Source organism: Suricata suricatta, chromosome 11 (assembly GCF_006229205.1).
Source record: "Suricata suricatta isolate VVHF042 chromosome 11, meerkat_22Aug2017_6uvM2_HiC, whole genome shotgun sequence".
NCBI classification, from domain to species: Eukaryota; Metazoa; Chordata; class Mammalia; order Carnivora; family Herpestidae; genus Suricata; species Suricata suricatta.
In genome coordinates, this window is record NC_043710.1 from 75,179,815 (window position 1) to 75,193,251 (window position 13,437).

A 13,437-nucleotide genomic window follows, 5' to 3' on the forward strand; every position below is an offset into this window, starting at 1 on the left:
ATCCAGATATATTCTCCTATATCTCATCCCTACCTCTCCCCTCAACTGGTCATACTCTTAGACTGTCCACTGTCCTTTATTGTCTCTGCCCCCCTTTATTTTTTTTCCTTTTTTTTCTTTTTCTTTTTCTTTTCTTCTCCTCTTTTCGTCTCTTTCCTCCCCATTCTCTTTATTTTCTTTCCCCCTTTTAATGTGTTTGTTTGTTTGATTTGTCTGTGCATTTGTGTGTTACTGTTCCCTCTGTGTTTGTCTGTCTGTTTTCCTTCTTAGGGCTACACCAAAAAACAAGCCAAAGTGTGCATGACAGCGAGACCCAAATACTGCTGAGTAGGGAAATAATATATCCAAAGGCACAGCAAGCAGTGCTCAAGGAGCTCTCTAAAGGTGACAAGAGACAGAAAAATAGCAAAAATGACAAAACGAAGGAACTCTCCCCTGAAGAACCTCCAGGAGGAAGTCACAGCCACAGAACTGCTCAAGGCAGATCTAGACAACATATGAGATCAAGAATTTAAAAAACTTGTCATAAGATAGTGTTATTATAATGAACACATACATTTAATCTAACTCAATTAAGATAGGATGAATTGCAATAATACCTAAGCACAAATACTATAGCTTATAATTAGACTATGAAATCCTTCACTACATTATAAGAATCTTTAATTTCTTACATCTTTTTAGTCTCCTGCTAACTTTGACTACTTAGCAAACAGACAATGAGAGCTCAGTGGTAGAATTCATTTCTAATCCATCCTGATAAGTCATTCCCTGTCTACTGCTGGTTTGGGCATGAGGAAAGCAAGGATATTATTTGTTTTCCTTCCCTTTCCTTCATGACCTAAAAGGAGGAATGTTAATCTGGATTTAATTCTCTTCCAGGGTAATTGTTATGCCAAAATTGCAAAAAAAAAAAAAAAAAGAAAAAAGATTTAAGTTTTAGGGTTATAAATAAGCTTTCATAAAATAATCATCCTCTTTCTTCCACTGATTTGTCTATCCCTAGGTGTCAAATTGAAATGGAAGACTTCAGAAAATAGAGTTTAACAGAGCAATCGCAGTGTTTGCTTTGGTTTGATGTCACTGATACTTAGGGAAAACAAGCTTTCTATATAGTCAGAAAAGCATTGAAGTTTTACAATAGAGTATGAGTTATACATTCTTTTGGTAATAACATATTTTTCTGGTTTGCTTTGCTTTTATTGCATATCTCTATTTGAGATTTTGGAGAAAAGGATGAGATAGTCAAGGAGAGTTTTAACATTTCTGTTAAATAATAGCATTTAAATAGCATGCCTTAATTTATTATCTTGAATTTTATTAGAGAATAAGATGAATTTGGTCTCTCTCTGAGCAAACTTCTAACTTAGTAAGTAAGTAATTAATAAGTCTGATTAATAACATTGGTTATATTGGTAATTTTTTCTAAATAACTAGCAAATTAAAAACTGGATGAAGGAAACTGCAATAAGGAAAATTCCCCAGATCCAAAGATCAAAGTGCCTCAGCAGATAGTTTTGCATTAGATTTTTACAGGGAGGGACAACCAAGTTGTAGATGAGATGATTTATATTTATCATTGTGCTGCAAAAGGGAGAAGGCTTAGTCAGTTATCTGAGCAGGAAATGTTTCTCTCTGTGGTTAGCTAGCTCTACTCTTAGGTAATCCATCATAAGACAAGGTACATGAATTTGGAAAGTCTGATTCAGTCCTTGCCAGCAGGTTCAAGCAAAAGAGGAAAAGACTGTTAAACTTTGCCCCCCACTCTTGTTTGGGACAAACATCATCTGTACAGAAAAATTTTAATAATTTCAACTACACAGAAATTGTGTAATTTCTGCTGGATTTTGGATCAAGATTTGGGGATATAGTCCATATAATTAGCAATTACTTGTTTGCTCTGTTCTTGGAGAAGTAGCTGAAACATCTACTGTGTTCTGGAAGTTGCCTGCAATCAAAAAAAGGATTCTTGAAACAAGGTATTTAATCATAGGATACTTACTAGGAGAAGCAGAAAAGTGATTGAGGCTATTTTGAGAAATAAGTTCAAAACTTGTAGTAAGCTAGCGACCATTTTATTGGTTTCTAGAAAATTAGTGTGGAAAGGTTTTTCCCTCAGGGCTAGGATAAGAACTGTGGTGTCAGTGCAACAAATTTCTTGATTAGTATACCAAATGTTCTTGTGTATGATGTAGAGGTCAGAGAAGTTTTGGAACAAATGTGTAATTGCTTCTGCTATAGCACATACTCTCCCTCTGGAGATCAAGATCATATAAAGTACTGGTTATGGAATCCTTACACTGAATTTTTTGAAGTTTTTTTCTTAATTTCTAGCATTTATATATTTTTGAGAGAGAGAGAGAGAGCAAGAGAGAAGGAGAGAGAGAGAGAGAGTGAGCAGGGTAGGGGCTGAAAGAGGGAGACAGGATCGGAAGCAGGCTCTACATTTTGAGTGCAAAGCCCAATGAAAGGCTCAAACTCACCATCATGAGATCATGACTAAAGCTGAAATTAAGAGTCAGCCACATAACTGACTAAGTCACCTAGGTGCCCTAAGTATCTTGAAACTCTTAAGGAAGGAGGTTAATGTTCTTTGTCACATTGTTCACAGTAATGGTTATTTCTTGTAATAAGATGTTGAAGATGCACAAATTTAATTTTACTTCTTGAGCAGCTCATACTGCAATTCTACAGTTGTTGGAGGTACAGTGAGGTAAGTGTCTTGCTATAATAGTCAAGTCCTCACAAGTACTTAGCTTCTTTTTAAAGGGTATCTCCAAATTCAGAATAAAACAAAGAATAGAGTTCCTGTTTTGGTGTCTGTCTCAGTGTGTTTAGATGATAGTTACTACTAGACTACTACTAGTGAAATTTCACTCCTAGTGAAATTGATGATGGGGCATTGATGAAAACAACCAGGAATTTAAATATCTTAATAAAGGGGTCAAGTTAAGGATCAAGATTGGCTACGTAACATGAGTCTGTCCAATTTGCTGAGAGATCCCAATAGACTCAATTTCTGCAAAGGAAATAGATGCCTTTGGGGGCCATGCAAATGAAATGGAAATAGATTTGCCTAGGTCATCTTTGGCTATAAAGAGAATATGCCTAGATGTCTATACCTCATGGTGGAGCTATTTAATGTAAGTTTGCATTTTCTGTGAGAAAATTATGACTTTACATGTACAGTCATACAAGTTGGTAGCATACAGGCTATATCAACAGAAATTGGAACTTAAAAAAGGGCCATCTGTGAAATTGTGAAAGATGGGGGTATGACTTCATCTAAAAGTAGTCCAGATTGGATTTGGATTTCCATTTATTGTATATAACATGAGGAGAGTTTCCTAATATTGCATATGGCAAAATAGCTAAATTAATAGCTTGGAGATTTTAAGGGCAGGAAGAAAACTTTGGGGAAATATGGTTGGACCAAGAGGAAAGGAGCAATAAAATCAACAACTATAAGAAAGATTGTAAGACTGAGTAATTAGTTCAGCAGATATCATTCAAAGATATTTACAGGTAAATGAGGAATAGAGAATAATGAAACAGTGGGGTGAGCTAAAAGGAAAAGGAAAGACATGGCTTAAGGAGGTATTGAAGTAAATGGGTGATAGAAAAATAAAAGGAGTCTGCTAGAAGATATTCGAATGACCAACAAGAACATATGTTCAACATTATTAGTCATCAAGGAAATTCAAAGTAAAGCCACAATGAGATACTACTTTATACCCAATAGGATGTTTATAATAAAAAAGATGGACAGGGCCAGGTGGGGGTCTCAGTTGGTGGAGTGTCTGACTCTTGATTTTGGCTCAGGTCATAATCTTAACGTTCATGGGATCAGACCCTATGTTGGGCTCTATGCTGTCAGTACAGATTGGGATTCCCTCTTTCCCTCTCTCTCTGCCCCTCCTCCACTCATGCACTCATGCACATGTGCTCTCTCAAAATACACATATACTAGAAAAAAAAGGAAAACAAATTGACAGATCTTCAAAAAGTTAAACACAGAATGACCATACGACTCAGCAATAGCACTCTTAGGTATATATCCATCATAATAGAAAGTGTTTACACAAACTTACAAATGAATTTTAATAGAAACATTATTCATAATAATATCATAGCCTCAAACTGGAAACAACCCATATACTCATAACCGGCAAATGGATAACAAAGTATGGCATATCCATGCAATGGAATATTATTCATTCACAAAAAGGAGTGAAGTACCAATTCATGCTACAACATAAATGGACGTTAAAAACAAAATGCCAGTTGAAAGATGCCAGAAGCAAAAGGCCACATTTATATGAAATGTGCAGAATAGGAAAATCCACAAAGGTGGAAAGTAGAATAGTAGCAAAGATGGAAAGTAGAATAGTAGCTTCCTGAGGGTGAGGGGAAGGGAAAACGGAGAGTGACAGCTATTTGTTTATTTTTAACATGATAAAAATATTTTGATATTAAGCCACTGTGATTGTTGCACAATTTTGTGATTCTGCTAAAAGCCATTGGATTATAAACTTTAAAAGGATGAATTTTATAGGGAACTATATTTCAATAAAACAATTTAAAGGAAGATGACAAAGAGATAAAAGAGGAATAAAGAGAATATTAAACAGGGGAATCCTAAGCCATCTTGTTCGAGTCTTGGGTGGAAATTGGCCACTTTGTGATGTCATCTGTTGGTCTCAATTTCTTGGGAAAGAAGTGTGCTTCATGTTGTCATCTTTTTTCTGGGAGCTCTTGAAAGAGCTTCAGTTTAAGTCTCTTACTGGTGTGGAATTCTATTTGTAATAAAATTTGTATTTGAAAAATTATGAAACATGAACCCAAGGTAGTGTTACTTGTAGTTCTTCAAAATTGATGGCTAGGAAGACCACATAATGTCTCTTTCACCTGTGTTCAAGATTGGTCTTTTAGTGGTATCTTTCAAAAGAGTAGGTCTCTGACTTGAAGATGATGTCAGGGCTATGGTAGTATGTTCAGGGAAAGGCAGATTTGACCAATTGATGATAAGTATGAGTGAATTTAGTGACACCTTGGAAGTATTTAAGGATATCATATTGGATTAAATTAGAGTCTCCGAAAGTCTCCTCAAGAATTATGGATATCCTAAATAACCTTACCAGTGAAGGGAACTTTTCCATTGTTTAAAGAACAAAGGTATGCCTAAATGGGGAAAATTATTTCTAGTAGCAACCAAGCAACAGTGGTGTCAGTAGCTTCTTTGCAGGGGAAAAGCTTCTAACTATTGGAAAACTTGCAGACTGTGGTTAAGACATATACATAACTGTGTGACATTGGGGATTGAATAAAATCCAATTGTCAATGAAGAAGGGATTATAAGGGGCTGACTCTCATCCTTGCTTTACTTTTAAATGTTTACCAAGATTGTCTTCCTAGTAAGTAAGGAAAATCAAGGTTACTTGCACAACATAACAATTGAAGCATCCACACCAATATTTGTAGAAGAGATCTTTAAAATTTTCTTTTTAAATGCTTATTTATTTTTGAGGGAGAGAGAGAGAGGGAGAGAGAGAGAGAGAGAGAGAGAGAGAGAGAGAGAGAGAGAGAGAGAGAGAGAGAGGGAGAGAGAGAGAGAGAGAGAGAGAGAGAGATCAAGCAGTGGAGGGTCAGAGAGAGAGAGAGAGGGAGACAGTATCTGAAGCAGGCTCCATGCTTTCCGCACAGAGCAAATATGGGGTTTGAACTCATGAACTGTGAGATCATTACTGAGCCACAGTTGGAAGTTTAACCAACTGAGCCACCCAGGTGCCCTGAAATTTTCTTTACTATTGCCTTTGCTGAGACTGTTGGCTAAATTTTGGACAAGGCCAAGGAAAGACAAGTGGCCATTTCTCCAAAGCTCATTGAGTAAATAAGATATTCAGCTTGTTTTCAATAGATATTCAACCTCGGGCACTAGCAATTGTCTAAGGTTCTTTTTAAGTAGAAGTTTTTGGTCTAAAGGAGATTGATGAAGGAGAATTATGCAGGTGGTTGAGGGATAATTTTCTTGTGAAGCATCTATCTTAGCATACTTGTCAGCAAAGTGGTTTTCTTTACTGTTGAGAGTCTGGCTACTAGTGTGAGCTTCAGTTCTGAGAATAGTTAATTCCTTGGGTGGTAGTAAGATTCCTAATAGGTTAGCTACTTCATTTCCATTTTTGGTGGGTGTCCTTGCAGCATCCATGACCTCTCTTTGTTTCCATACCATACTCAAATCATATCAAACATCAAAAGCGTGTCTGCTACGTGTGTAAGTGTCATCTTTCTTATCTTGAGCTACTATGCAAGATTGGTATGGGGTATGAGTTTATTTATTTGGCTGAATTAACCTCAGGTAAAAGTTTGAATTCAATGAGTCCCTGAAAATCTGTGATAGTATATCCTGCCTGAAACTTCCCATATTGAGGTATCTTGATGGCTCAGTCAGTTAAGCATCTGAAATCAGCTCAGGTTAAGATCTCATGGTTCATAATTTTGAGCCCAGCGTTGGGCTCTGTGTTGATAGCTTGGAACCTGGAGTCTGCTATGGATTCTGTGTCTTCTTCTCTTTCTGCTCCTCCCCGTTTGTGCTCTGTCTCTCTCTCTTTCTCAATAAATAAATAAATGAATAAATAAGGAGATATTTAAAAAATTCCCATTTGTAAGTCTGACATAAGTACCATTTGCAAAGAAGATGACATCAGAGAATCTTCGGGAGGAGTTTCAGTGAAGTTTGAATGAAGAGAAATTATAAACTATATGATAGTGATGCAGGTATGGAGTTGTTTCTCAGATAGGAAGGAAAAACTAATTGCATTGAGGTTTAGATATGATGGATAATGATGTAGAGGGAGAAAGCAGTAGGATTTCATAGGATGTGAGTGTTCTCAGTAAATGGTAAGTTTTAATTGCATGACGTACATATAGATTGAGTGAATGACTCAGCACTAAGTCAGCAGTGATATTAATTAATTTTGCAGCAGTGGCAAATTTGCACAGGCAAGAAGTAACACCTGAGCTGTAGCATCCAAAGTAATGCTGAAGTATCCAATTGGTCTTTGGCTTCAATTGTGATCTCATGGGGTCATTTTAAGACTCCTAAAGCATCTTCTTTCACTTTGGGTATAAAAAGGTAAAAAGACAATGAGTAATTGGGGAACCCAGACATGAGAGAAGAGGATAGAGAGGATGTATGGTTTTAATATTCGGACATGAAAAGAGAGTCCCAAACAAGATGTTTGGAGATGGACTCTTAGTCATGGCATGTAAAGGGAAGGCAATAGTGGAAAAGTTGGGAGTCCAATTCCAGCAATAGCCAGTTCATCCTATGAACCCTTGAGTTGTATTTTAATCTTGGGGATAGGGAAATTGATGAAGGCATTCATTCACTTAGGTGATAAATATTCCCTTCGGGAAGATACCATGTCCTAGGTAATAATACACTTGAGGGATGCATAATTGCATTTATCTTTAGAGCCCTTATATCCCTTGTGGGCAAGAACTTGGGAGTAAATATTGGATATTGACAAGCAAGCTGTCAAAATTAAGTGAGTAAAGACAGCCATCTACAAACAGATAAGAGTTTCGGAATGAGGTTAAATTTCTCAGGTTTGTATTTAGCGTTCAAAACAAGTGGCAGTAAACTCTTGAAGCGTAAAGTGTACTATTGATTTTTTTCATAGAACCCCTCAAAATATATTATGACTTGGTTTGAAGAAGTACACTGAAAGAAAAATTAGAACCTAATACAATGACTATAAATGAATGATATTGGTTTGAATGGAAGCCAGATGGTGTTAGGAATAGAAGCTAGAAACCCATGGATCTCTTGTTTATTGCTTTTAAGTCTTGAACCAGCTGACACCTTTTGGTAATACCCTTCTTTACTTAGAGGATGGGGGTATTTCATGGAATGAATGTGGGATCAAGTCCTTAAACTGATTAATAAATTCTTCTCTATTCCTATGAAGGTCCAGAAAGTAACAATAGCATATAAGTCTAAGCTTAATTAAACCTTAAAGAGTACATGTTCAGGTCACTGACTTTCAGTCACAGGTGGGAAAGGGCTGCTGGTTAGGGTGGAGAATTAGGGAGCAAGGTTTTGTAATGGACGCAGGGAGGGATAATGAGGAGGAGTAGGGACTGAAGAGGGAAAAGGAAAAGACAAGTCACAGAATAAGGAGTAATGGGTTGGGAAAGGCCTGGGGTCTGGGTGAATAAGCATGTTGTGTGGTTTTGCAGGAGGAATGGGTTGGTGGTTAGGTAAATAGTCCCTTAAGGGATTATACAGTTTGAGATAGGTTAGAGATATTTTCTCTCTCTCTCTTCTTTTTTTTAGCTTTGTGGTACCAAACAAAATAAGCTAATCATTGGTAAGAAGAGATGATAGAGTCCAGGATTCGAGGGCACCTCACAGATGAAAAGTTCAGAGAGTTCCCAAGGTGTCCCAAGGAGGACTGGAGTTCTAAACAGTCCTTAGTAAAATCCAGCTATTTTTTGAAAGTAAAGAATTGAATTTTTATAGTAGTTGTGAACATCTAATTACCAGAGGCTTTGGAAAGGGATGAGAAGAGGGTTGAGAATTTCCCATAGTACAAAACTTAAACAAAAATTGTCAACAAAACATACCAAAGGGTGCTCAGACAAAAAAAAAAAAAATTGAAATCAAACCTTTGATGTTTTGCTATGGACAAGTATCAGAAGCACAGGGGTCAGGATCTGTACTCAGTGTGAGATCCCTGAATTGTCAGTCAAGAAGGAACAAAAGAGGTTCAAGAAGCCTCAGCACCTAGGAGGAGAAAAGGAAGTCCAGTCCAGTACAAGTCATGGCACCAGATCATCAAAGTCAAAAAGTGGATAAGAAAGGAGATTGTCTTATTCAAGATGTTATAATAAGAGAAAACATCTCACATCAGAGTGATTAAGCAGTATCTTAAAACTCTCTTAGGGAGAGATAAACCAGTTACAAATGAGAGGATTCGTAACTGGGGTTGTTTTGCAAGAAGGTAAGTTATCTGAACTCACCTTCAGTTTTCTGAACAGGAAATGTTTTTCTGTGACGTTTTCTAGTTCCAGTGGGATAAACAGTTCTAATCTTAAGTAATCAATCATGAGACAATGAACAGGAAGTTGGAGGGTCTATGTCTGGGCTTACCAGGAGATTCAGGTAAAAAGAGAAAAGCATATGTTTTCTGTCTTGATAGAAGTCTATTAAACCATCTTGCTGAATAGCTTTACAAAGTAACTAAAATTTGTCATACATATTAGGAAGAATGGATCAGAGCTATCCATGTAGACTTTACATGCATAGAAGAAATTCTGAGAGATTCTTGTTTTCATACTTCTCACATGATTTGTCAATTACACCTCTCAGTTCTACCTTCAACATGTATGTAGAACCTCATATTCCAAATGCTACAACCCCAGTCCAAGTTTCCATCACCTCTCACCTGGATTATTGCATTAGCTCTGACTCTCTGTGTTTACAGTTTATTCCATATATTTTATTCTTAATTTAGCAGCAAAAGTAGTCCTATTCGAATATAGTACATATTAAGTCACTCCTCTGCCAGGAGGCTATTTGCAACCTCTCTCATATCAAATGCCAAAGTCCTTATCATAGTCTATATGATCCTGTTCCATGCTATCTCTCCCATATCTCCTTGTGCTCTCCCCTTGCTCTTTCTGCTCCTGCTGACTTCCTTGATTTTCCCTGAACCTGTCAGGCATGATCTTGCCTGTGGGTCTTCCTATTTGCTTTTCCCTCTATACCTGGCTAGTCCTTTTTCTAGTCTTTTCTAAAATGTCATTTTCTCCAAAAGGCATTACCTAATTATTTAAAATTGTAGGCTCTCCTCTGGACTTACTATCCCCTTCTCTGCTTTATTTTTCTCCGTTACCATTAACAAGCAGTATACAATAGAGTTTAATTATTTATTTTATACATTGTGTGTCTCTTTTCACTAGAACAAAAGCTTCAGTAGGGCAGGAACTTTTGTCTTTTTTGTTAATGGCTAAATCTCCAGCACTTAGTACATTGCCTGCCAGGTGGTAGGCAGTCAATATTTGGTAAATTAATGAAGAAATGATTGATTTGTACAAAGTTTGAATTTATTGTTAGAATCAAAAGATTTAATTCAATTTCTATTTTGTTTTTTGTTATATACTTACTTATAAATAAGCATCTAGAACCACTGCTTTCTTTCCCTTGACTTAGCGAATTAGTTACATAGGTGATTATAGATAGCATCTGTTAAAACTATGACTAAGATCAAACCTTGAATAGAAAAAAAATTACACATAAAGTGAAATAAAGGAGCAAAAACATCTGTGAATGCTTAAGTAAAATTCATCTACCCCTGTAAATTCCTTTATGGCATATCATTCTTTAGGAGATAAGAACACCTCTATCTCTAATTCAGTAGTTCTCATTTGTAGTGACTTACAGGATATAGAAAACTGAATGCCATTTTTGCTCATATTTGGAAATCTACTTAATTATGACAACACTATTAATGGCTCTTTTTCTGCTTTCTTTTGTGTATCACCAACTTTGATGTACTACTTAATAAGAATCTAATTGTTAAACTAGCAAACTTCTTTTTAGGAAGCAAGAAATATTATCATGATGCTTTAAGAATTGCCACATCTCAAACTTTCATATTATCTCTGTATATCATAAAGAATAAGTGAAGAATAGAGAGAAGAATAGTTTTAAAGTGAGGAATACCTGGGTTTAAAAATAACTCTGCTACTAGGCACTTCGGTCGTATGTAAACTTTTTCAACTTTCTAGAATGTCAACTCCATAAGGGCAAAATTATGTTTTCTCACTGATATAGCCTGGTGTATGGCACATACTATAATCTCAATAAATATTTGTTAAACAAATTAATTAATATTTTTACCTCTAAAACAATGGGGTGAGGTTACAAAATATTGAGATAAAGCATATGTAAAACTTACCATCATTAATAGCACATTATAAGCCTCATATATATATATAATATATCTTCTTTATATATATCATTTTTATATATACCATATCTTCTTTATTCAGTCATCTGTCAGTGAAAATCGGGCTGCTTCCATAATTTATCTATTGTGAATAATGCTGCTATAAACATTGGGATGCATATATCTCAATTAGTGGGATTTATTTATATTTTGGGGGTAAACACCCAGTAGTGTGATTACTGCATCATAGTTTAGCTCCATTATCAACTCTTTGAGGAAGCTGCATAGTGTTTTCCAGAGTGGATGCACCAGTTTCCATTCCCAGCAATAGTGCAGAGGGTTCCTTTTCTCCACATCCTCACCAACACTTGTTGTTTTTGAGTTGTTGATTTTAGCCATTCTGACAGGTTTGAGGTGATAACTCATTGTGGTTTTGATTTCCATTTCCTTAATGATGAGTGATGTTGAGCATCTTTTAGTGACTGCATTTACATCTTTTTCATAATCCTGGACTTAAAAACAATAAGAAAATTAATTTAGATGTTATTTACAACTATCATCTCTTTATCCTTCTTGTTCATGCTCTTCAGTCCCTTTTGCATTTGGGAAACTCATATCTTACTTTTCTGGGATCTGATGTGGATTGTCTTGCAATGGATCCTTTAATGGAATGGGAGAGACTTTACGTCAAATTGACATTTCTTTTTATTGGGTAGGTCTTTTAGACCCCTTCTGTTTCTACTTCCCAGGTCAAGCATAGAATTGAAGTTATTTCAAAGGTCTAATTTCTTGCAGGACCAGGTCGAAATTTTTCTTCATTCCTCTCTGGTTTATCAATATTCACCAAGTGTCTCTTAGCTTTGCAGTACTTATTTAGGTTTCTCTTCAACAGCACACAAAACCAAAGAGGTGTTTTAGCCTTTTTAAACATGTAGTGATAGTAATCTCTGAAATGCTTTACCTTTGCACCTAAACAGTGCTTTTTAAAAATTTTTTACTAATGTTTTTATTTATTTTTGAGAGAGAGAGAGAGCGTGAGCAGGGGAGAAGTCAGAGAGAGAGGGAGACAGAATCCAAAGGAGGCTCCAGTTCTGAACTAGCTGTCAGCACAGAGACCATTGCAGGGCTCTAACCCATGACCCGCGAGATCATGACTTGAGCCAAAGGTGGATGCTCAACCAACTGAGCCATCCAGGTACCCCAACAGTGCTTTTTATAAATCGTCAATTTGTGTTTATTTCTCCTCTTCTGACTCAGAGGGGTATGTGTGTGTGCGTATGCGTGTGCGTGTGTGTGTGTGTGTGTGTGTGTGTGTGTGTTTGTCTCTGTGTGTGTGTTTGTGTGTGTTTCCCAGGCACAATATCAATAGCAGATTATGAGACAGTGTTACTTGTCAGGGTTCTAGGTTTGCCTCTTTTCTGTAATGAGCTCTTCGGAGACTTACAGAACCATGTTCAGAGCAGCCATGGCTTTTCATTGCATTGCTCAGTTGCCATCCGCTGTAGCTGGTATAATCTGGACCATTGTTCTTGAACACAGCATCTTTTCTTCTCTGGCTAAGTGCTTCTGAATTGTTTGTGGCCAGAGGTCTCTGTATCAGTTTTTAGCTTCAGTTAAATGCAGATACATTTCTATTTTCATCTAAGTGGGTATTTAGGTAGTTGAGTTGTACTGATTTTTGGTTTTCAATATGGCCACAGCTGGACCTAAAGTACTCTGATAATTCACCCAGGCACAATAAGAGCTATAATACCTTAGAGATTGAGTCCTTAAAGTGTTCTGCTTCCAAAAGTTAGCAGTTGCCTGCCCTTGGGTAAGAGTTGCTTTTGTAGCACCCGAGTAATGGGCTGTCTTCAAGATTCAACTATCTCTTCTTCTAGAACTGGCTTTCCATCCCCAGAAAACACCAGTGTTTTCCAGAAGTTCATTGTTTCTGTCACAGATGAAAGGCATTTTTGTAACACATTATCTTAAAACATTAGTCTTTAATTGAGTTTATATTCAGGATTGGTATGTCACAGTGTTCGCATACCTATGACCTTCGCTACTACCCTCTTCAAGAAAATGTTCTCTCTTAGAAATTCAAAGTCTGAACAAAGGACCTTAAAAATCATCTTCAGTGGTGTGTGTGCTCTCTCTTCGTTTTGGATATTGTGCCCTCAAAATATATCTACCTAGAAGTGTTAGTAAGCTTTCATAAAATTTCTTTTAAACTGAATCTGATCATGGCTCTCCTAGAGTTGTTTCTTGTTCTTGTTATTCTCAATGGTAAAGTTATTTATTATCATTTCTCATCTGTATGAATCATTTTTTCAACTTGGTCTTGGGTATGGTTTAAAAACCAATAAGCTCAAATTATAATACTTATAGTTAGTTCATAGTGCAGCCATAACTACAGGAATACTTTTAGTAATCTGGGGTGAGGTCTCAATGAGTAAATAGTATAAAATTCTCTATAACCTTTGAGGGCAAGAAAGAGAGA